General features: G+C 28.9%; 1 long non-coding RNA gene across 1 annotated transcript; it reads right to left on the bottom strand.

Moving 5' to 3' along the window:
* Positions 1–462: 462 nt before the first annotated feature.
* LOC146999215 (uncharacterized) lies at positions 463–4,704 on the bottom strand. The gene is made up of 2 exons (XR_015039532.1): positions 4,364–4,704; positions 463–626 (listed from the first exon to the last, which is right to left on the bottom strand). It is a non-coding gene; the product is annotated as an uncharacterized LOC146999215 (long non-coding RNA).
* Positions 4,705–7,190: the final 2,486 nt, after the last annotated feature.

Raw genomic sequence — 7,190 nt, forward strand, 5'->3', positions numbered from 1 at the left:
TTCAAATAATTTCCTTTGCATTAACAGATAGAAGTCTTTCATTAAAAACCTAATGTCATGCTTTTTGAATAAGCATAAAACTTTGCCAACTGACCTTAATTTTTAAAGCCTTGTTTCCCTTAAAATTCTTAATACAATTATGCCTTTAAGAAATTTATTTCTAAAATTAATACTTCAGTTTAGCTTAAAATTTAATGTATTTTAATTTTACCTATAATTTTTTTACAAACATAATATGTAATAAATCTAAGCTTAATATTTACCATTTCGAAAGTGATACTAAAAAAGTATTCCTAGATATTATAAATTTCGAGATTCGCATACAAAATTGTGAAATAAACATGTGACAACAGAAAACAAACTTTATGCTCTCTCTATATTACAGCATGTTAATTAAGAAGTTTATTGAATTTAATAATTTTATTGTGAAACACTATGAAGCAAATAATATGTTAATTAAAATACAGAAGTAAAAATAATTTATTACTTAATTCATAACCTTTACATAAAACCTGAAAAAAAGAATTAATTAAAAAATAACATAATTTAATAAACATTTCATAAAAATTCGTTTCGACTGCTTGGAAAAAATGAATGGTTTTTCTCCTCTTTGTAAACCATGTCTCCTAAATAAAGAAAAAAACATTTCTTTTAAAATCATAATCATGCTCTTAAAAAGCTTATAAAAATTATTTTAATAGATGTTTTAAACATGTGCTTTAATTAGTAAACATAACTTCGCTAGGATGCCCACTATCATTTAAAGATCAAAATTTTCAGGAATCACGTAGCTTAGAGAAGGTTCATTGTACAAAAACAGCCAATATTCAAATATTTTCATAAATGAAGCCACCATAGTTATTAAATATAATATACAGTATACTTATATTCAGAATTCAGAACTTGAATAAATTTCTCGAACTGTTTTAGCATTCGAAAAATATTATATTTATTACCTTAAATTTCTAAAACAATATTACATATTCGTCCAAAGGAATCACTGGGACTCGGACAACATTTTCCCCCTAGCTTTCTTTTAGCACATGATTCTGAATATGTTTTAAAGATTTAGGTAATGTTTGTCTTCCTTAAGGCGCTCACAAAACAAGTTACCCTAAATGTTTTGTCCGCATAGTGGTCATTTTCATCTTACTAACTGATTTGCTAGTGGATTTTGGATGCATGGCCTATCATTGATGAAACAATAATAGTGAACAGCTTCAAGAAAATGGGGATATCTAATGCTCTTGATGCCATATTCCCACTTATTTTTACTAATTTTATCTTCCGAAAATTAAGAGGGAAAAATTAAACGAATAATTTAATTTCCAAAGGACACATTCACAGTAGGAATATAACAAATGAAAAGTAATCATGGATAAACTACTACTGTCACAATATTATTTATTTAAAAGAAACCTCTATTTCAATAAGAATACACATAATTGCAACATCTAATAAGTTATCTCATTTCTTCTTTATAATTTGAACTTCTGTCATTCTCATTGTTGTTCTTGCAAATCCTTAGGCCTCAGATCATACATAAATAATTAGAGAAGGTTGTGGTCCGATGCTTGCTAGGGTGAACATTCAGCTGATATGGCAAAATTGCACAGTGAATGGCAGTTGGTATTTGCTTTCACTATCATAGATCATTGTTTGTATTAGGCTGACATAATATTCAACAGTTAGAAGAGAAAGAATCAACGGGGCCTTAAGTGTGCAAAAGTTTGCCTTTGTTAGTATGACGAAAACAATCATTATGTTGATAAATCCATTTTAAAATCTTGGGATATTCATTTTCTGAATGCATTAAAAGAGGGAAAATTATGTAAATATTTTTTTAATTTTCAGAATCTGGTTCTAAAGCTGGGTGGGGTAGAATATGCAACGCAATACGGTAATTCTGAAAATCATTGCTCGTGGCAGTACAAACTAAACGGTGATAACTTGCATGCTGTAGAAGAAGACACAAATTGCAGTTCCAGATGCATTAAATGCTTTGAGGTCTATGGAGTAGCAGTGGGCAATACTAAGAGTGAAATTCAAGGTATAGGGAAGTAGGAATGAAAATTACTTTTATCAGATAACTTAAATGGTTATGTTACTAAGCGTTCTTATTGGAATGTAGGTTTCTTTTAAATAATAATACTATGATAGTTACCAGTAGTTCATTCATGAATATTTTTGATTGGTTATGATCTTATTGTAATCACATCCTTCAAAATTAAATTGATTGCTTAATTTCCCCCTTGATTTTCATACTATAATATAAAAGGAGGAAAATAGTCTGGAAGTAAACATAACTCCTCTTTCTCTCTCTATATATAGACATGTATCTTCGTGTGCAACTAAGCAAAACAAATTTGACTTTTTCTTCTTTAAAAAAATTGTGTAAATAAATAGAATTAAGTTCATTTCAAAGACTTATGACACATGAAATATACATGATCAAAATAAATTAGAAAATTAAGTTCAAATAAATTTTAAGCTAAATTACGTGTTGCAATGTAAGTTGCAATAATTCAGTTGTAATAATTAATACTAACAAAACCAAACATCATATTCCCATTCTGCAAAGTATAAAAATTCTTCTACAAAACTGAAAAAATGACCAACACTTTGGCTTATTTGATAACTTTCAAATTCACTCCTTTGTTTACATTTAGAATTTATAACTTTAATTTTCCACAGAAATTTGTTTTTGATTTTAAAAAATTTCACTGGCATAATTTCATTCACTTCAGCATATATTAATAGATGCAGAAGGTTTTTGTACCTTACATAATTTTAAGTCTTATGTAAACTAACGTAATTAATAACAAAATCAAAACATAGATCAGAAACAGCATAAAATTTAATTAATAATTACTACTAGTGTCACACAAAATGCTATGAAATTAATTAATAAAATAAGAATGAGATAAAATATATAGAATTAATATTCCACATGTGTGAAGTTTGGAAGTTTTACGTTAAATATTTTTTTTTAATTAAGTATTTTTAAAAATGACCCCTTAAAGCATGGGACCTTTCGTAATTAGAACTTGCAAATCTGCTTCGCTAGTCTTTCATAACATTGCTTTTCTTTTATTAACAAGAAATATTGCATTCAGTTATTTAATTTAAGATATCAAAAATAATGCTACTGAAAGGCATGAATACTTACTTAAATTTGAAATTAATTTGGTTGACTTAAAATAATATTTAAAAAAAAATAAATCTTCATATATAGGTCTAAAAATCAGACCTTATTAATTTTCTTTTATTTGAACGACATCTGAATTCTGCCTTAGTTTGGACTAGTAAATCATTGGGCAATTAAATGCCAAGCTATAAGAGAACTAATGTAGTTTACAAATGCACTGAATTTTATTTCCGGTATTAACTTTCAAAGAAAGTAAACTTTTCTGCATATTTGCATCATTTGGATTGATAGAATATGGCAAAGCATGCAAAGGCTATCAGCCTAAAGGAAAGTATATATTCATAGGCGGTTTTGTAAGGAAAAGTAGCTTGCATTTCCATTTATTCATGTGTATATATATATATATATTGTTAATGCTAAAATCAATGCTTCATTAAAAATTCATTATTATTTTATTTTTAATACAACATACAGATACAGAATTGTTTTAAATTCCAATAAACAATAATAATTTATTTTTAAGAAAACTTATTTTATGATTTATATATTATATTACATGAATAAGAGAAACAATTGTCAAGAAATGTATTTAACTTGTATTAGCAGATTCATGCTATCCTAGTAACAAGACTATCATACTTCAAAACTGTATTAAAACTGGGCAAAATAAAATCAACATAAATTCTACATTAAATGTTTAAAAACTTATAAGTATGCAATGGTAGTTATATATACAATATAATATATGTTGTCATTTATAAAATATTAATGAAATGATATTTTTGGAAATAATGCACAAAATTTTAGTTTTGTTTTATAATTAGTTTAACGAATTGTTAGAAAAATATTTTAGGTCATTTCCATTTTTCCCCTGTTGATATTGGTATATTAAAATATATGGAATAATTAAGTTGCATCTAGTTAGTAAAACAAAACATTACGAAAAGTATGATACGGCATATTTTTAATCAATATAATTACTTCATTTTGGAATTATAATATTTTCGTAAGAAATTAATACCACTGAAAAAAATATTATTACACTAAAGGAATAAACGAGATTCTCGACCGCGTTGTTCAAATTTTTGTAATTTTACTTCATAACACACTCGTACATAAACATATTAGACTGAATTATAAACCAGGTATAACTAATTAGATAATCCTAGAAAAAGAATAAACTAAACCTAGTAAGCAAAAAAATATATACATTACATTCAGAATTCTAAATGTTTATATAAACGTTTCTCGCAAGGCCTGCCGGGAAAAAGATGTCAAACGTTCTTTGGTCAGACGATTGGAAAAGAACGCTAAAATGATTAGTTTTGTTTTCAACAACCACATTACCATTTCAATTATATACCACAAACAGTGATTAAATTTTGGAATAATTAGTTTTAAATAATAATAAGGGCAGTTGAAGGCGTAATTTATCGGATGCACAATGACAAAATACTACTATTAGATCTGCATTTGGAATAAATATTTTGCACTCTTTCAACTCATTAGACATTACGAACACTGATATTAATTAATCGCAAAGCTTAAACGTTTAAATACTTACTCACTACATATAACAGTGCAAAGTGCATGAGAATAATCTGCACAAAATGAACAAAAAATATTTCAAGTAGTAATTGTAAACATTTTCTTACTTACCTGCGCTATACAACCAACATGCATTCAGCCATGTTTTTTTCTGCAACTAGCTTTCAAACACTTTTCTCCTGATTGGCTAATTTCCAGTCAGTCACGTGATTCTTCCGCGCGGCTACTGAAACATTATCTGTAATGTTACAAGCAAATCTGCTGTTACCGCTACAGTTTGCTTTCAACCTGTTACCATTACAGGAAATTCTTCTGTAACTTTTTGATTTCTGTAACTTTACAAAACTTTTGCCTGTAAAGAGCGAACTTTTTTTTTACAGTGCAGTAATACAGTATCGATATGAGAGAGTGCTGCGTTAAGAGTCTTGAGGAAGATATACAGTAATATAGCATCAGTATGAGCGAGTTTTACTTCAAGTGTCTTGACGAAGACAGAGTACGGTATCAATATGAGCGAGTTTAACGTCAAGGGTCTTTACGAAGATATGCAGTTACACAGCACTATATCGCGAACAGTCTTTCTCAAGGAACACTGAAATTAACAATTTTAGTGAGGGTCGCAAGGAAAAAAGAAAACAATTTTTACTCTTAAATGATACATTAAAAAGTGATACACATATGAAATCTCACCTAATACTGTAATTCTTTTCATAAAGTAGAAGAAACAGAAGCGATTTTGAGAGTAGATCCATACCTATTATTTCTTTCGTGATACCTGGAATCTTTTTCCTGCAGATATTTTTCAGATATGTCCGGAAACATGCTGCTCTCACTAGCAATTTTTATGAGTTAGAAGAATGCCCATTTGCTTTTTAAGGTAGCTTTTCCGTCCTTTCCGCCTGCTTTCGTGGTGTAACTGGTTCACGTCCGACACGTGATCGGAAGGTCCGGAGTTCTAATCCCGGACAGGGCACTGCGGATTGCTTCAGTTTCTTCACATCGCAAAATTCTTAAATGAATCTGCAGTTTGGAATCTCGCTGGAAACTTCTTTTTCATAAATGAAAAATGTTGTTCACACTAATACTCACTACCGAGCATGGAAAAGAAATATTTGCGACTTTCTGGGAACTACGTATATACAGAGGATTTCAAACATTTTTGTAACGATTTTTCAAAGATTTATATATAAACAAACCTTAGAATTTTATTTTCTAATATGTTCAATCTGATAGCCCTCTTGTTGAACTATCATATTACGTCTTGATTTCCAAGAATTTCCTTAAAACGTTAAGTTTAAGGAAATTAAGTCATTTGTTTAAAACGTCAAGTTTGATTTCATTCCACGCCTCCTTCACAAGTGTCCATCCAATGTTTTCGGATGGCGCTTGTTTTCAAAGTCCAAATGCACAGTAATCCATAAGAGACACACCGGGGGACTTAGGTGGGATTCATTTAAAAAAAATAGCTTAAATTCCGATTTCATTTCACATTTTTTCAAAAAATAGAGCAGCAGCAGGTATGGCTTGGAACCATGGAGGTAGGAAAGGGAGGAGGGGCCATTCCGCGCTAGAAGTGAAGCACTGCTTTGAAGCTTGGGTCACCAGACAGGGTGTTTCTTTGTTTACATACAGAAGCTCGCTTGACAAGATTCTGATAGTATTTCGACACACGACAGTTCCATAGAAATCGAAAAAGGGACACTCTCGCATGAAAGAAACATTCATAGTGTGATGGATAATAGCAATTTGTATAGTTTACTGACATTTACGCAAAAATCACATCTTGGTCATTTTTCGATAACTAACAACAGCGATTTTGATTATGAATTTGTTTTATAAAATTCTAAGCTGTTGCACTACAAAAATATAGATTTTAAGAAAAATGTTATGCTTAAAGAATGAAAAATACCTTACGGTACATTTAAAATTGTATACGTCTTTCGATACCCTTGATAGAGTATTCGCTACTTTTATTTTATTTTCCAAACGTCAAAATGTTTTAAATAAAACAAATTTTTTTCACATCCATATATTATTGTAACATTTACCTTTTAAAATTTTTTAGAGAAGAGGCTTTACTGCTGCTCATTTTAAACCCATCGTTTTAATTTTATATATCTGAAAAATAATCACTTTCGGCTTACACGTTTTACTTATTTGGGTTAATTAAAAATAAAATTACCATCAAATGCTGCAATCCTCGTCAAAATTATATGTATGGGTATTTATGCATGTGCTTGCAAAAAGCATGTATCTGCCTTTGACAAAATACTTAAATATTCATTAAATTATTTATAAATGTATTTGAAATGAAGAATTTATTCACTTATAAACAACTGTGAAAGTACTGTGAAGAAATCTAATGATTAAATGTATCTAATTTATAATGATTATAAATGTTATCTAAATATATAATAACCTTAATATTGAGTTGTAAACATAAATTGAAATCCTGTTGACAAATACGTTATAAAACTATTTAAGCAAGAATTGT

This window comes from Stegodyphus dumicola, chromosome 1 (assembly GCF_044657685.1).
Source record: "Stegodyphus dumicola isolate Sdum_Otavi_A_Nest chromosome 1, ASM4465768v1".
Lineage (NCBI taxonomy): Eukaryota > Metazoa > Arthropoda > Arachnida > Araneae > Eresidae > Stegodyphus > Stegodyphus dumicola.